The following is a 21,035-nucleotide window of genomic DNA, read 5'->3' as shown; positions in this document are numbered from 1 at the left end:
TCTCCTCAGTATATATGATATATATGTGTGATGTATATTCTCCTCAGTATATATGATATATGTGTGATGTATATTCTCCTCAGTGTATATGATATATGTGATGTATATTCTCCTCAGTATATAGATATGTGTGATGTACATTCTCCTCAGTATATATGATATATGTGTGATGTACATTCTCCTCAGTGTATATGATATATGTGTGATGTATATTCTCCTCAGTATATATGATATATGTGTGATGTATATTCTCCTCAGTATATATGATATATGTGTGATGTATATTCTCCTCAGTATATATGATATATGTGATGTATATCCTCCTCAGTATATATGATATATGTGTGATGTATATTCTCCTCAGTGTATATGATATATGTGTGATGTACATTCTCCTCAGTATATATATGTGTGATGTACATTCTCCTCAGTATATATGATATATGTGTGATGTACATTCTCCTCAGTATATATGATATGTGTGATGTATATTCTCCTCAGTGTATATGATATATGTGTGATGTATATTCTCCTCAGTGTATATGATATATGTGTGATGTACATTCTCCTCAGTATATATGATATATGTGTGATGTACATTCTCCTCAGTATATATGATATATGTGTGATGTATATTCTCCTCAGTGTATATGATATATGTGTGATGTATATTCTCCTCAGTGTATATGATATATGTGTGATGTACATTCTCCTCAGTGTATATGATATATGTGTGATGTATATTCTCCTCAGTGTATATGATATATGTGTGATGTATATTCTCCTCAGTGTATATGATATATGTGTGATGTATATTCTCCTCAGTGTATATGATATATATGTGATGTACATTCTCCTCAGTGTATATGATATATGTGTGATGTACATTCTCCTCAGTATATATGATATATGTGTGATGTATATTCTCCTCAGTATATATGATATATGTGTGATGTATATTCTCCTCAGTATATATGATATATGTGTGATGTATATTCTCCTCAGTGTATATGATATATGTGTGATGTACATTCTCCTCAGTATATATGATATATGTGTGATGTATATTCTCCTCAGTGTATATGATATATGTGTGATGTATATTCTCCTCAGTGTATATGATATATGTGTGATGTATATTCTCCTCAGTATATATGATATATGTGTGATGTACATTCTCCTCAGTATATATGATATATGTGTGATGTACATTCTCCTCAGTGTATATAATATGTGTGATGTATATTCTCCTCAGTGTATATGATATATGTGTGATGTATATTCTCCTCAGTATATATGATATATGTGATGTATATTCTCCTCAGTATATATGATATATGTGTGATGTACATTCTCCTCAGTGTATATGATATATGTGTGATGTATATTCTCCTCAGTATATAGATATGTGTGATGTATATTCTCCTCAGTGTATATGATATATATGTGATGTACATTCTCCTCAGTGTATATGATATATGTGTGATGTATATTCTCCTCAGTATATATGATATGTGTGTGATGTATATTCTCCTCAGTATATATGATATATGTGTGATGTATATTCTCCTCAGTGTATATGATATATTTGTGATGTATATTCTCCTCAGTATATATGATATATGTGTGATGTATATTCCCCTCAGTATATATGATATATGTGTGATGTATATTCTCCTCAGTATATATGATATATGTGTGATGTATATTCTCCTCAGTATATATGATATATGTGTGATGTATATTCTCCTCAGTATATATGATATATGTGTGATGTATATTCTCCTCAGTATATATGATATATGTGTGATGTATATTCTCCTCAGTATATATGATATATGTGTGATGTATATTCTCCTCAGTATATAGGATATATGTGTGATGTATATTCTCCTCAGTATATATGATATATGTGTGATGTATATTCTCCTCAGTATATATGATATATATGTGTGATGTATATTCTCCTCAGTGTATATGATATATGTGTGATGTATATTCTCCTCAGTATATATGATATATGTGATGTACATTCTCCTCAGTATATATGATATATATGTGTGATGTACATTCTCCTCAGTATATATGATATATATGTGTGATGTATATTCTCCTCAGTGTATATGATATATGTGTGATGTATATTCTCCTCAGTATATATGATATATGTGTGATGTATATTCTCCTCAGTGTATATGATATATATGTGATGTACATTCTCCTCAGTATATATGATATATGTGTGATGTATATTCTCCTCAGTGTATATGATATATGTGTGATGTACATTCTCCTCAGTATATATGATATATGTGTGATGTATATTCTCCTCAGTGTATATGATATATGTGTGATGTATATTCTCCTCAGTATATATGATATATGTGTGATGTATATTCTCCTCAGTATATAGGATATATGTGTGATGTATATTCTCCTCAGTATATATGATATATGTGTGATGTATATTCTCCTCAGTATATATGATATATATGTGTGATGTATATTCTCCTCAGTGTATATGATATATGTGTGATGTATATTCTCCTCAGTATATATGATATATGTGATGTACATTCTCCTCAGTATATATGATATATATGTGTGATGTACATTCTCCTCAGTATATATGATATATATGTGTGATGTATATTCTCCTCAGTGTATATGATATATGTGTGATGTATATTCTCCTCAGTATATATGATATATGTGTGATGTATATTCTCCTCAGTGTATATGATATATATGTGATGTACATTCTCCTCAGTATATATGATATATGTGTGATGTATATTCTCCTCAGTGTATATGATATATGTGTGATGTACATTCTCCTCAGTATATATGATATATGTGTGATGTATATTCTCCTCAGTATATATGATATATGTGTGATGTATATTCTCCTCAGTGTATATGATATATGTGTGATGTATATTCTCCTCAGTATATATGATATGTGTGTGATGTATATTCTCCTCAGTATATATGATATATGTGTGATGTATATTCTCCTCAGTGTATATGATATATGTGTGATGTATATCCTCCTCAGTATATATGATATATGTGTGATGTACATTCTCCTCAGTGTATATGATATATGTGTGATGTACATTCTCCTCAGTATATATGATATATGTGTGATGTATACTCTCCTCAGTATATATGATATATGTGTGATGTATATTCTCCTCAGTATATATGATATATGTGTGATGTATATTCTCCTCAGTATATATATATGTGTGATGTATATCCTCCTCAGTGTATATGATATATGTGTGATGTATATTCTCCTCAGTGTATATGATATATGTGTGATGTATATTCTCCTCAGTATATATGATATATGTGTGATGTATATTCTCCTCAGTATATATGATATATGTGTGATGTATATTCTCCTCAGTGTATATGATATATATGTGATGTATATTCTCCTCAGTATATATGATATATGTGTGATGTATATTCTCCTCAGTATATATGATATATGTGTGATGTATATTCTCCTCAGTATATATGATATATGTGTGATGTATATTCTCCTCAGTGTAATGATATATGTGTGATGTATATTCTCCTCAGTATATATGATATGTGTGATGTATATTCTCCTCAGTATATATGATATATGTGTGATGTACATTCTCCTCAGTATATATGATATATGTGTGATGTATATTCTCCTCAGTATATATGATATATGTGATGTATATTCTCCTCAGTATATATGATATATGTGTGATGTATATTCTCCTCAGTATATATGATATATGTGTGATGTATATTCTCCTCAGTATATATGATATATGTGTGATGTATATTCTCCTCAGTGTATATGATATATGTGTGATGTACATTCTCCTCAGTATATATGATATATGTGTGATGTATATTCTCCTCAGTATATATGATATATATGTGATGTACATTCTCCTCAGTATATATGATATATATGTGATGTATATTCTCCTCAGTATATATGATATATGTGTGATGTATATTCTCCTCAGTATATATGATATATGTGTGATGTATATTCTCCTCAGTATATATGATATATGTGTGATGTATATTCTCCTCAGTATATATGATATATATGTGATGTATATTCTCCTCAGTATATATGATATATGTGTGATGTATATTCCCCTCAGTATATATGATATATGTGTGATGTATATTCTCCTCAGTATATATGATATATGTGTGATGTACATTCTCCTCAGTATATATGATATATATGTGTGATGTATATTCTCCTCAGTATATATGATATATGTGTGATGTATATTCTCCTCAGTGTATATGATATATGTGATGTATATTCTCCTCAGTATATAGATATGTGTGATGTACATTCTCCTCAGTATATATGATATATGTGTGATGTACATTCTCCTCAGTGTATATGATATATGTGTGATGTATATTCTCCTCAGTATATATGATATATGTGTGATGTATATTCTCCTCAGTATATATGATATATGTGTGATGTATATTCTCCTCAGTATATATGATATATGTGATGTATATCCTCCTCAGTATATATGATATATGTGTGATGTATATTCTCCTCAGTGTATATGATATATGTGTGATGTACATTCTCCTCAGTATATATATGTGTGATGTACATTCTCCTCAGTATATATGATATATGTGTGATGTACATTCTCCTCAGTATATATGATATGTGTGATGTATATTCTCCTCAGTGTATATGATATATGTGTGATGTATATTCTCCTCAGTGTATATGATATATGTGTGATGTACATTCTCCTCAGTATATATGATATATGTGTGATGTACATTCTCCTCAGTATATATGATATATGTGTGATGTATATTCTCCTCAGTGTATATGATATATGTGTGATGTATATTCTCCTCAGTGTATATGATATATGTGTGATGTACATTCTCCTCAGTGTATATGATATATGTGTGATGTATATTCTCCTCAGTGTATATGATATATGTGTGATGTATATTCTCCTCAGTGTATATGATATATGTGTGATGTATATTCTCCTCAGTGTATATGATATATATGTGATGTACATTCTCCTCAGTGTATATGATATATGTGTGATGTACATTCTCCTCAGTATATATGATATATGTGTGATGTATATTCTCCTCAGTATATATGATATATGTGTGATGTATATTCTCCTCAGTATATATGATATATGTGTGATGTATATTCTCCTCAGTGTATATGATATATGTGTGATGTACATTCTCCTCAGTATATATGATATATGTGTGATGTATATTCTCCTCAGTGTATATGATATATGTGTGATGTATATTCTCCTCAGTGTATATGATATATGTGTGATGTATATTCTCCTCAGTATATATGATATATGTGTGATGTACATTCTCCTCAGTATATATGATATATGTGTGATGTACATTCTCCTCAGTGTATATAATATGTGTGATGTATATTCTCCTCAGTGTATATGATATATGTGTGATGTATATTCTCCTCAGTATATATGATATATGTGATGTATATTCTCCTCAGTATATATGATATATGTGTGATGTACATTCTCCTCAGTGTATATGATATATGTGTGATGTATATTCTCCTCAGTATATAGATATGTGTGATGTATATTCTCCTCAGTGTATATGATATATATGTGATGTACATTCTCCTCAGTGTATATGATATATGTGTGATGTATATTCTCCTCAGTATATATGATATGTGTGTGATGTATATTCTCCTCAGTATATATGATATATGTGTGATGTATATTCTCCTCAGTGTATATGATATATTTGTGATGTATATTCTCCTCAGTATATATGATATATGTGTGATGTATATTCCCCTCAGTATATATGATATATGTGTGATGTATATTCTCCTCAGTATATATGATATATGTGTGATGTATATTCTCCTCAGTATATATGATATATGTGTGATGTATATTCTCCTCAGTATATATGATATATGTGTGATGTATATTCTCCTCAGTATATATGATATATGTGTGATGTATATTCTCCTCAGTATATATGATATATGTGTGATGTATATTCTCCTCAGTATATAGGATATATGTGTGATGTATATTCTCCTCAGTATATATGATATATGTGTGATGTATATTCTCCTCAGTATATATGATATATATGTGTGATGTATATTCTCCTCAGTGTATATGATATATGTGTGATGTATATTCTCCTCAGTATATATGATATATGTGATGTACATTCTCCTCAGTATATATGATATATATGTGTGATGTACATTCTCCTCAGTATATATGATATATATGTGTGATGTATATTCTCCTCAGTGTATATGATATATGTGTGATGTATATTCTCCTCAGTATATATGATATATGTGTGATGTATATTCTCCTCAGTGTATATGATATATATGTGATGTACATTCTCCTCAGTATATATGATATATGTGTGATGTATATTCTCCTCAGTGTATATGATATATGTGTGATGTACATTCTCCTCAGTATATATGATATATGTGTGATGTATATTCTCCTCAGTGTATATGATATATGTGTGATGTATATTCTCCTCAGTATATATGATATATGTGTGATGTATATTCTCCTCAGTATATAGGATATATGTGTGATGTATATTCTCCTCAGTATATATGATATATGTGTGATGTATATTCTCCTCAGTATATATGATATATATGTGTGATGTATATTCTCCTCAGTGTATATGATATATGTGTGATGTATATTCTCCTCAGTATATATGATATATGTGATGTACATTCTCCTCAGTATATATGATATATATGTGTGATGTACATTCTCCTCAGTATATATGATATATATGTGTGATGTATATTCTCCTCAGTGTATATGATATATGTGTGATGTATATTCTCCTCAGTATATATGATATATGTGTGATGTATATTCTCCTCAGTGTATATGATATATATGTGATGTACATTCTCCTCAGTATATATGATATATGTGTGATGTATATTCTCCTCAGTGTATATGATATATGTGTGATGTACATTCTCCTCAGTATATATGATATATGTGTGATGTATATTCTCCTCAGTGTATATGATATATGTGTGATGTATATTCTCCTCAGTATATATGATATATATGTGTGATGTATATTCTCCTCAGTGTATATGATATATGTGTGATGTATATTCTCCTCAGTATATATGATATATGTGTGATGTATATTCTCCTCAGTATATATGATATATGTGTGATGTATATTCTCCTCAGTATATATATATGTGTGATGTACATTCTCCTCAGTATATATGATATATATGTGATGTATATTCTCCTCAGTGTATATGATATATGTGTGATGTACATTCTCCTCAGTGTATATGATATATGTGTGATGTATATTCCCCTCAGTATATATGATATATGTGTGATGTACATTCTCCTCAGTGTATATGATATATGTGTGATGTATATTCTCCTCAGTGTATATGATATATGTGTGATGTATATTCTCCTCAGTATATGATATATGTGTGATGTACATTCTCCTCAGTATATATGATATATGTGTGATGTATATTCTCCTCAGTATATATGATATATGTGTGATGTACATTCTCCTCAGTATATATGATATATGTGTGATGTATATTCTCCTCAGTGTATATGATATATGTGTGATGTATATTCTCCTCAGTATATATGATATATGTGTGATGTATATTCTCCTCAGTATATATGATATATGTGATCTATATTCTCCTCAGTATATATGATATATGTGTGATGTATATTCTCCTCAGTGTATATGATATATATGTGATGTACATTCTCCTCAGTGTATATGATATATGTGTGATGTATATTCTCCTCAGTATATATGATATATGTGTGATGTATATTCTCCTCAGTATATATAATATATGTGTGATGTATATTCTCCTCAGTATATATGATATATGTGTGATGTATATTCTCCTCAGTATATATGATATATGTGTGATGTATATTCTCCTCAGTATATATGATATATGTGTGATGTATATTCTCCTCAGTATATATGATATATGTGTGATGTATATTCTCCTCAGTATATATGATATATGTGTGATGTATATTCTCCTCAGTATATATGATATATGTGTGATGTATATTCTCCTCAGTATATATGATATATGTGTGATGTATATTCTCCTCAGTATATATGATATATGTGTGATGTATATTCTCCTCAGTATATATGATATATGTGTGATGTATATTCTCCTCAGTATATATGATATATGTGTGATGTATATTCTCCTCAGTATATATGATATATGTGTGATGTATATTCTCCTCAGTATATAGGATATATGTGTGATGTATATTCTCCTCAGTATATATGATATATGTGTGATGTATATTCTCCTCAGTATATATGATATATATGTGTGATGTATATTCTCCTCAGTGTATATGATATATGTGTGATGTATATTCTCCTCAGTATATATGATATATGTGATGTACATTCTCCTCAGTATATATGATATATATGTGTGATGTACATTCTCCTCAGTATATATGATATATATGTGTGATGTATATTCTCCTCAGTGTATATGATATATGTGTGATGTATATTCTCCTCAGTATATATGATATATGTGTGATGTATATTCTCCTCAGTGTATATGATATATATGTGATGTACATTCTCCTCAGTATATATGATATATGTGTGATGTATATTCTCCTCAGTGTATATGATATATGTGTGATGTACATTCTCCTCAGTATATATGATATATGTGTGATGTATATTCTCCTCAGTGTATATGATATATGTGTGATGTACATTCTCCTCAGTATATATGATATATGTGTGATGTACATTCTCCTCAGTATATATGATATATGTGATGTACATTCTCCTCAGTATATATGATATATATGTGTGATGTACATTCTCCTCAGTATATATGATATATATGTGTGATGTATATTCTCCTCAGTGTATATGATATATGTGTGATGTATATTCTCCTCAGTATATATGATATATGTGTGATGTATATTCTCCTCAGTGTATATGATATATATGTGATGTACATTCTCCTCAGTATATATGATATATGTGTGATGTATATTCTCCTCAGTGTATATGATATATGTGTGATGTACATTCTCCTCAGTATATATGATATATGTGTGATGTATATTCTCCTCAGTATATATGATATATATGTGTGATGTATATTCTCCTCAGTGTATATGATATATGTGTGATGTATATTCTCCTCAGTATATATGATATATGTGTGATGTATATTCTCCTCAGTATATATGATATATGTGTGATGTATATTCTCCTCAGTATATATATATGTGTGATGTATATTCTCCTCAGTGTATATGATATATGTGTGATGTACATTCTCCTCAGTATATATGATATATGTGTGATGTACATTCTCCTCAGTATATATGATATATGTGTGATGTATATTCTCCTCTGTATATATGATATATGTGATGTATATTCTCCTCAGTATATATGATATATGTGTGATGTACATTCTCCTCAGTATATATGATATATGTGTGATGTACATTCTCCTCAGTATATATGATATATGTGTGATGTATATTCTCCTCTGTATATATGATATATGTGATGTATATTCTCCTCAGTATATATGATATATATGTGATGTATATTCTCCTCAGTGTATATGATATATATGTGATGTATATTCTCCTCAGTATATATGATATATGTGTGATGTATATTCTCCTCAGTGTATATGATATATGTGTGATGTACATTCTCCTCAGTATATATGATATATGTGTGATGTATATTCTCTCCTCAGTATATATGATATATGTGTGATGTATATTCTCCTCAGTGTATATGATATATGTGTGATGTATATTCTCCTCAGTATATATGATATATGTGTGATGTACATTCTCCTCAGTATATATGATATATGTGTGATGTATATTCTCCTCAGTATATATGATATATGTGTGATGTATATTCTCCTCAGTGTATATGATATATGTGTGATGTACATTCTCCTCAGTATATATGATATATGTGTGATGTATATTCTCTCCTCAGTATATATGATATATGTGTGATGTATATTCTCCTCAGTGTATATGATATATGTGTGATGTATATTCTCCTCAGTATATATGATATATGTGTGATGTATATTCTCCTCAGTATATATGATATATGTGTGATGTATATTCTCCTCAGTATATATGATATATGTGTGATGTATATTCTCCTCAGTGTATATGATATATGTGTGATGTACATTCTCCTCAGTATATATGATATATGTGTGATGTATATTCTCCTCAGTATATATGATATATATGTGATGTATATTCTCCTCAGTATATATGATATATATGTGATGTATATTCTCCTCAGTATATATGATATATGTGTGATGTATATTCTCCTCAGTGTATATGATATATGTGTGATGTACATTCTCCTCAGTATATATGATATATGTGTGATGTATATTCTCCTCAGTGTATATGATATATGTGTGATGTATATTCTCCTCAGTGTATATGATATATGTGTGATGTATATTCTCCTCAGTATATATGATATATGTGTGATGTACATTCTCCTCAGTATATATGATATATGTGTGATGTATATTCTCCTCAGTATATGATATATGTGTGATGTATATTCTCCTCAGTATATATGATATATGTGTGATGTATATTCTCCTCAGTATATATGATATATGTGTGATGTATATTCTCCTCAGTATATATGATATATGTGTGATGTATATTCTCCTCAGTGTATATGATATATGTGTGATGTACATTCTCCTCAGTGTATATGATATATGTGTGATGTATATTCTCCTCAGTATATATGATATATGTGTGATGTATATTCTCCTCAGTATATATGATATATGTGTGATGTATATTCTCCTCAGTATATATGATATATGTGTGATGTACATTCTCCTCAGTATATATGATATATGTGTGATGTATATTCTCCTCAGTGTATATGATATATGTGTGATGTATATTCTCCTCAGTGTATATGATATATGTGTGATGTATATTCTCCTCAGTATATATGATATATGTGTGATGTACATTCTCCTCAGTATATATGATATATGTGATGTATATTCTCAGTATATATGATATATGTGTGATGTATATTCTCTCCTCAGTATATATGATATATGTGATGTATATTCTCCTCAGTATATATGATATATGTGTGATGTATATTCTCCTCAGTATATATGATATATGTGATGTATATTCTCCTCAGTATATATGATATATGTGTGATGTACATTCTCCTCAGTATATAGGATATATATGTGATGTATATTCTCCTCAGTATATATGATATATGTGTGATGTATATTCTCCTCAGTATATATGATATATGTGATGTATATTCTCCTCAGTATATATGATATATGTGTGATGTATATTCTCTCCTCAGTATATATGATATATGTGATGTATATTCTCCTCAGTATATATGATATATGTGTGATGTATATTCTCCTCAGTGTATATGATATATGTGTGATGTATATTCTCCTCAGTGTATATGATATATGTGTGATGTACATTCTCCTCAGTATATATGATATATGTGTGATGTATATTCTCCTCGGTATATATGATATATGTGTGATGTACATTCTCCTCAGTGTATATGATATATGTGTGATGTACATTCTCCTCAGTATATATGATATATATGTGTGATGTATATTCTCCTCAGTGTATATGATATATGTGTGATGTATATTCTCCTCAGTATATATGATATATGTGTGATGTATATTCTCCTCAGTATATATGATATATGTGTGATGTACATTTTCCTCAGTATATAGGATATATGTGTGATGTATATTCTCCTCAGTATATATGATATATGTGTGATGTATATTCTCCTCAGTGTATATGATATATGTGTGATGTATATTCTCCTCAGTATATATGATATATGTGTGATGTACATTCTCCTCAGTATATATGATATATGTGTGATGTATATTCTCCTCAGTGTATATGATATATGTGTGATGTATATTCTCCTCAGTATATATGATATATGTGATGTATATTCTCCTCAGTATATATGATATATGTGTGATGTACATTCTCCTCAGTGTATATGATATATGTGTGATGTATATTCTCCTCAGTGTATATGATATATGTGTGATGTACATTCTCCTCAGTATATATGATATATGTGTGATGTATATTCTCCTCAGTGTATATGATATATGTGTGATGTATATTCTCCTCAGTATATATGTATGTATGTATATATATATATATGGTCAGTGTATTAGTACAGTATGTGTCCGCCATGTTTCGGAGGATAACGGCCGTGCTTTTGCAGCTACCGAGCAACCGCAATCGTTCCCCGAGTCCGCCGCCGCCGCCACCGCCACATCCGGGTACGTAACTCCCCCCCGCGCTGTGTTGTGATTGGTCGCACAAGGGGCGGAAGTGACGTTGTGGTGTCCGGGGAGGTGGGAGTGCGCGCTTCCGGCTGCGTGCGGTGGTGTCAGGCGGCGGCCGGAGCGGACACACAGGGGCCAGACATGCAGATAGAGCGTGAGTTCCGGGAGGCTGACAGGAACAACAGCTGGATGTCCATCTACCAGGTGAGGGGGCCACCGCACGTCTTCCGTTATCTCACACATTCCTCCACTGACAAGAAGGGGTTAATGACTGACAGCTGTCAATCACCCGGCCCGCTATGTGCCCCACGTCCCATCACCCATGTTACAGTCTGGTGACCCCTATACATATAGGGGTATAAGTATTATTACACTGCCCACTATGCTACATATAGATCACGATAGAAAATATCATTTATATTATGTTATGTTATATTATATCACACACTGATTATACTGTAATAATGTTATTATATCACACACTGATTATACTGTAATAATGTTATTATATCACACGCTGATTATACTGTAATAATGTTATTATATCACACGCTGATTATACTGTAATAATGTTATTATATCACACACTGATTATACTGTAATAATGTTATTATATCACACGCTGATTATACTGTAATAATGTTATTATATCACACGCTGATTATACTGTAATAATGTTATTATATCACACGCTGATTATATACTGTAATAATGTTATTATATCACACACTGATTATACTGTAATAATGTTATTATATCACACGCTGATTATACTGTAATAATGTTATTATATCACACTGATTATACTGTAATAATGTTATTATATCACACTGATTATACTGTAATAATGTTATTATATCACACTGATTATACTGTAATAATGTTATTATATCACACTGATTATACTGTAATAATGTTATTATATCACACTGATTATACTGTAATAATGTTATTATATCACACGCTGATTATACTGTAATAATGTTATTATATCACACTGATTATACTGTAATAATGTTATTATATCACACGCTGATTATACTGTAATAATGTTATTATATCACACGCTGATTATATACTGTAATAATGTTATTATATCACACGCTGATTATACTGTAATAATGTTATTATATCACACACTGATTATACTGTAATAATGTTATTATATCACACGCTGATTATATACTGTAATAATGTTATTATATCACACACTGATTATACTGTAATAATGTTATTATATCACACGCTGATTATATACTGTAATAATGTTATTATATCACACGCTGATTATATACTGTAATAATGTTATTATATCACACGCTGATTATATACTGTAATAATGTTATTATATCACACACTGATTATACTGTAATAATGTTATTATATCACACGCTGATTATACTGTAATAATGTTATTATATCACACGCTGATTATACTGTAATAATGTTATTATATCACACGCTGATTATACTGTAATGTTATTATATCACACGCTGATTATACTGTAATAATGTTATTATATCACACGCTGATTATACTGTAATAATGTTATTATATCACACGCTGATTATACTGTAATAATGTTATTATATCACACGCTGATTATACTGTAATAATGTTATTATATCACACGCTGATTATACTGTAATAATGTTATTATATCACACGCTGATTATACTGTAATAATGTTATTATATCACACGCTGATTATACTGTAATAATGTTATTATATCACACGCTGATTATACTGTAATAATGTTATTATATCACACGCTGATTATACTGTAATAATGTTATTATATCACACGCTGATTATACTGTAATAATGTTATTATATCACACGCTGATTATATACTGTAATAATGTTATTATATCACACGCTGATTATACTGTAATAATGTTATTATATCACACGCTGATTATACTGTAATAATGTTATTATATCACACGCTGATTATACTGTAATAATGTTATTATATCACACGCTGATTATATACTGTAATAATGTTATTATATCACGCTGATTATACTGTAATAATGTTATTATATCACACACTGATTATACTGTAATAATGTTATTATATCACACGCTGATTATACTGTAATAATGTTATTATATCACACGCTGATTATACTGTAATAATGTTATTATATCACACGCTGATTATACTGTAATAATGTTATTATATCACACGCTGATTATACTGTAATAATGTTATTATATCACACACTGATTATACTGTAATAATGTTATTATATCACACGCTGATTATACTGTAATAATGTTATTATATCACACACTGATTATATACTGTAATAATGTTATTATATCACACACTGATTATATACTGTAATAATGTTATTATATCACACGCTGATTATACTGTAATAATGTTATTATATCGCACGCTGATTATACTGTAATAATGTTATTATATCACACGCTGATTATACTGTAATAATGTTATTATATCACACGCTGATTATACTGTAATAATGTTATTATATCACACGCTGATTATACTGTAATAATGTTATTATATCACACGCTGATTATACTGTAATAATGTTATTATATCACACACTGATTATACTGTAATAATGTTATTATATCACACGCTGATTATATACTATAATAATGTTATTATATCACACGCTGATTATACTGTAATAATGTTATTATATCACACGCTGATTATACTGTAATAATGTTATTATATCACACACTGATTATACTGTAATAATGTTATTATATCACACGCTGATTATACTGTAATAATGTTATTATATCACACGCTGATTATACTGTAATAATGTTATTATATCACACGCTGATTATACTGTAATAATGTTATTATATCACACGCTGATTATACTGTAATAATGTTATTATATCACACGCTGATTATACTGTAATAATGTTATTATATCACACGCTGATTATATACTATAATAATGTTATTATATCACACGCTGATTATACTGTAATAATGTTATTCTATCACACACTGATTATACTGTAATAATGTTATTATATCACACGCTGATTATACTGTAATAATGTTATTATATCACACGCTGATTATACTGTAATAATGTTATTATATCACACGCTGATTATACTGTAATAATGTTATTATATCACACACTGATTATACTGTAATAATGTTATTATATCACACACTGATTATACTGTAATAATGTTATTATATCACACGCTGATTATACTGTAATAATGTTATTATATCACACGCTGATTATACTGTAATAATGTTATTATATCACACGCTGATTATACTGTAATAATGTTATTATATCACACACTGATTATACTGTAATAATGTTATTATATCACACACTGATTATACTGTAATAATGTTATTATATCACACGCTGATTATACTGTAATAATGTTATTATATCACACACTGATTATACTGTAATAATGTTATTATATCACACGCTGATTATACTGTAATAATGTTATTATATCACACGCTGATTATACTGTAATAATGTTATTATATCACACGCTGATTATACTGTAATAATGTTATTATATCACACGCTGATTATACTGTAATAATGTTATTATATCACACGCTGATTATACTGTAATAATGTTATTATATCACACACTGATTATACTGTAATAATGTTATTATATCACACGCTGATTATACTGTAATAATGTTATTATATCACACGCTGATTATACTGTAATAATGTTATTATATCACACACTGATTATACTGTAATAATGTTATTATATCACACGCTGATTATATACTGTAATAATGTTATTATATCACACGCTGATTATACTGTAATAATGTTATTATATCACACGCTGATTATACTGTAATAATGTTATTATATCACACGCTGATTATACTGTAATAATGTTATTATATCACACGCTGATTATATACTGTAATAATGTTATTATATCACACGCTGATTATACTGTAATAATGTTATTATATCACACGCTGATTATACTGTAATAATGTTATTATATCACACGCTGATTATACTGTAATAATGTTATTATATCACACGCTGATTATACTGTAATAATGTTATTATATCACACGCTGATTATACTGTAATAATGTTATTATATCACACACTGATTATACTGTAATAATGTTATTATATCGCACGCTGATTATACTGTAATAATGTTATTATATCACACACTGATTATACTGTAATAATGTTATTATATCACACGCTGATTATATACTGTAATAATGTTATTATATCACACGCTGATTATATACTGTAATAATGTTATTATATCACACACTGATTATACTGTAATAATGTTATTATATCACACACTGATTATACTGTAATAATGTTATTATATCACACGCTGATTATACTGTAATAATGTTATTATATCACACGCTGATTATACTGTAATAATGTTATTATATCACACGCTGATTATACTGTAATAATGTTATTATATCACACGCTGATTATACTGTAATAATGTTATTATATCGCACGCTGATTATACTGTAATAATGTTTGTTATTGGCCGATCCCGCGCTCCCGGCTGCCGCTCTGTGTTATTGCCAATGAGTGCATGTCGGAGACAAGCGGCGTTGTTGCTGCTGCTCTGTGTGGAGTCCTTTATTGTTTCCTGATTGTATTATAATGTTTGGTCTATAATGATGGCGCGTCACATGACCTCCGCAACCAATTGTGAGAGGACGAGAAGGAAGTGATTATTATATGAAGCTTATATTTAGCCAGGATTTGATATTAGGCGGTCACGTGGCTTATGTGGCGTGTTACTAGCGCCTGTCACTGTTAGGACTTCAACAGGGGATACGTTGTTATCGTACTCGTGTTGTCACACTGGACACTACTGGCGGTCCCTGTCGCTGCTCTGATGTAGTAGTGCCGTGTTGTCATGCGCTGGACACTACTGGCGGTCCCTGTCGCTGCTCTGATGTAGTAGTGCCGTGTTGTCACGCTGGACACTACTGGCGGTCCCTGTCACTGCTCTGATGTAGTAGTGCCGTGTAGTCATGCGCTGGACACTACTGGCGGTCCCTGTCGCTGCTCTGATGTAGTAGTGCCGTGTTGTCATACGCTGGACACTACTGACGGTCCCTGTCGCTGCTCTGATGTAGTAGTGCCGTGTTGTCATGCGCTGGACACTACTGGCGGTCCCTGTCGCTGCTCTGATGTAGTGCCGTGTTGTCATGCGCTGGACACTGCTGGCGGTCCCTGTCGTTGCTCTGATGTAGTAGTGCCGTGTTGTCATGCGCTGGACACTGCTGGCGGTCCCTGTCGCTGCTCTGATGTAGTAGTGCCGTGTTGTCATGCGCTGGACACTACTGGCGGTCCCTGTCACTGCTCTGATGTAGTAGTGCCGTATTGTCATGCGCTGGACACTGCTGGCGGTCCCTGTCGCTACTCTGATGTAGTCGTGCCGTGTTGTCACGCTGGACACTACTGGCGGTCCCTGTCGCTGCTCTGATGTAGTAGTGCCGTGTTGTCATGCGCTGGACACTACTGGTGGTCCCTGTCACTGCTCTGATGTAGTAGTGCCGTGTTGTCATGCGCTGGACACTACTGGCGGTCCCTGTCGCTGCTCTGATGTAGTAGTGCCGTGTTGTCATGCGCTGGACACTACTGGCGGTCCCTGTCGCTGCTCTGATGTAGTAGTGCCGTGTTGTCATTCGCTGGACACTACTGACGGTCCCTGTCGCTGCTCTGATGTAGTAGTGCCGTGTTGTCATGCGCTGGACACTACTGGCGGTCCCTGTCGCTGCTCTGATGTAGTAGTGCCGTGTTGTCATTTGCTGGACACTACTGGCGGTCTCTGTCACTGCTCTGATGTAGTAGTGCCGTGTTGTCATGCGCTGGACACCACTGGCGGTCTCTGTCACTGCTCTGATATAGTAGTGCCGTGTTGTCATGCGCTGGACACTACTGGCGGTCCCTGTCGCTGCTCTGATGTAGTAGTGCCGTGTTGTCATTCGCTGGACACTACTGACGGTCCCTGTCGCTGCTCTGATGTAGTAGTGCCGTGTTGTCATGCGCTGGACACTACTGGCGGTCCCTGTCGCTGCTCTGATGTAGTAGTGCCGTGTTGTCATTTGCTGGACACTACTGGCGGTCCCTGTCGCTGCTCTGATGTAGTAGTGCCGTGTTGTCATGCGCTGGACACCACTGGCGGTCTCTGTCACTGCTCTGATGTAGTAGTGCCGTGTTGTCATGCGCTGGACACCACTGGCGGTCTCTGTCACTGCTCTGATGTAGTAGTGCCGTGTTGTCATGCGCTGGACACCACTGGCGGTCTCTGTCACTGCTCTGATATAGTAGTGCCGTGTTGTCATGCGCTGGACACTACTGACGGTCCATGCACTTTACGCTGACGGTCTGAACCATCAGATCGATGTTATAGCACATGACCAGAAACAGGGGTGAGGGGCAGTTGTCAATGGTCGTTTCCCTCCCCCCCCCCCCCCACCCCACGCAGCATTGTAGAGGTTTACTTATCATTGCTAATATCTGCCTAATAAGTCAGTGAGAGATGATGGTGGTTGTGGTTCAGCTCCTGTCGAGCCTCCTGACACTTCTGTCAGCTCAGCGGCAGTTCTGAATCAGCTGAGATGGACTTGTTGCTATGGAGACGATGCCTGACAACCTCATTGAAAAACTCTGCTTAATGTTTTCCCAGCAACCAAAGTGTCAGACAGGACCCCGTGCTGATAACAGAGAGAAGCAGCGGTCACTCGTACCAGTCCTCCCCACGACACACTTTGGGTCAGTTCACACGTAGCCTAAATACTGCGGATTTTCCTCAATGTGTTTGCTGAAAACCCGCAGCTTAATACAGGAGCGGCCGAGCGGATACGATAAAACAAATCCCCTCCGCGCTGCGTTCAAAAGCGGAAGAAACTTTCAGAAATCGTCATGAGGTGCGTTTTTTGAATCCGCAGAAGGTCATTTGTATTTGTGGAATCGCTGCTTATTTCCTGCAGGTTTTCCGCATTGAATTCTCTGGGAGGTAAAACCCGCGACAAACAGCAGATGTTGCGATTTTTGAAGCGGAATCTCCGCTTTTCTGCCTAAAAAATGGCAACATCTGCTGTTTGTCGCGGGTTTTACCTTCCTATTGAATACAACGGGGAAATCCTGCAAACAAAATATCAGCGATTCCACGGATACAATTGACAGGCTGCGGATTAAGAAACCGCGCCGCAGGTCCGTTTCTGAGCTTTTTTTCCGCTTAGCATTTACGCAGCGGGTGGATGAGATCTGTTCACATCTCATCCACTCTGCCTCTCCTGTGTAACGCTGCGGATACGTTGCAGGAAAATCTGCAGTGTTTATGCTGCGTGTGAACTGACCCTCAATCAGACTTTCTTTTTCGCCGTGACTTTGGGTGACAGCCACAGCGAGCGGCGCCCCCACAGGAATAATTTCTGCCACTGTGTCTCTGCAACAAAATCTCTAGAGACTTAAAATCCACCCTGACCTAAAACATCACACAGCTGAGCGTTTGTTACAATTGCATACAGTCTAGACAATGTTCTGAGCTAAACACAGCAGCATGACCGATCGCTCTAATGCCCTGTTTGTTACAATGTATCAGTCCAGGTACGGCTGTGTTCACGTAGCGCTTGAGCGTTCCGTTGGCGGTTTACGTCTGGTGGGTTTCACAGAAAATACTTCCAACACAAATCTGCAACGTATGGCGCTGTACGGGCACCCGGTCGACGTCGCCAATTTCCTCCTGTTCTAAAAGTCCCACTGTAGAGGATAGCGCCGTCTACCGCACCGTTCTCCTGCATATAATGTATACATGTCGGGTGAATGGAGACCTAGGGATATGTTCTGCGGATGTGCTGGGAGCAGACGCCGAATGTAGTTCGTAAACCTGATGTGAACAGAGACTAAGGCCTCATGCACACAAACGTGTTTTTGCGGTCGCAATTCACCCGCAAATCTGCAGTTGAATTGTGGCCCTATTCATTTCAATGGGCCCATGCACACGAGCGTGGTTTCCGTGTCACGATCCGTGCATTGCCCGGGAGCCTGGACCGCAAAATGATTGGACATGTCTTATTACGGCCGTATTTTACGGTCCAGGCTCGTTGAAATGAATTCATGCGGCAATGTGCACGGCCCGCGATTTGCTGGCGGCCGCGGCTCACACTCTGCGGCCGTTCGAGTCGCAAATCACGGCCTGTGCGCACCACTACGGTCGTGTGATTAAGGCCTAACATGTTTAAGTCTGGAGTCTGAGCTATGTCGTTCACAAGGAATTATCTAGATTGGATACATTTAAGCCTCTTGATGGCATAGAATACATATATTCACTGACAGCTAGCAGTGATCTTAAGAAGGGTGAGGAATTGAAACACACAGGCTATTTGAAAGTTGCAGGATTTCTCATTCTACAATGTTTACGTCTCATTTACATAAAATCAGAAACCTTTTGATCTAGATTTCTGCGGGGGATTTCCAGCAGATGAGCACTTTCTTCCA

The 21,035-nt window shown here is 33.3% G+C and overlaps 1 long non-coding RNA gene across 1 annotated transcript in view; it reads right to left on the bottom strand.

Annotated features, from left to right (window-relative positions):
* The window catches only part of LOC142666425 (uncharacterized), a 70,286-nt gene extending 57,782 nt beyond the window's left edge, over positions 1 to 12,504 (bottom strand). The window contains exon 1 of the long non-coding RNA XR_012851682.1: positions 12,452 to 12,504. This is a non-coding gene — a long non-coding RNA (uncharacterized LOC142666425). The remainder of the gene's footprint in view (positions 1 to 12,451) is intronic.
* Positions 12,505 to 21,035: the final 8,531 nt, after the last annotated feature.

Source organism: Rhinoderma darwinii, chromosome 13 (genome assembly GCF_050947455.1).
Source record: "Rhinoderma darwinii isolate aRhiDar2 chromosome 13, aRhiDar2.hap1, whole genome shotgun sequence".
Classification (NCBI taxonomy): domain Eukaryota; kingdom Metazoa; phylum Chordata; class Amphibia; order Anura; family Rhinodermatidae; genus Rhinoderma; species Rhinoderma darwinii.
Note: the sequence above shows the minus strand (reverse complement) of the source record. Positions and strands in the feature narration are given on the sequence as shown.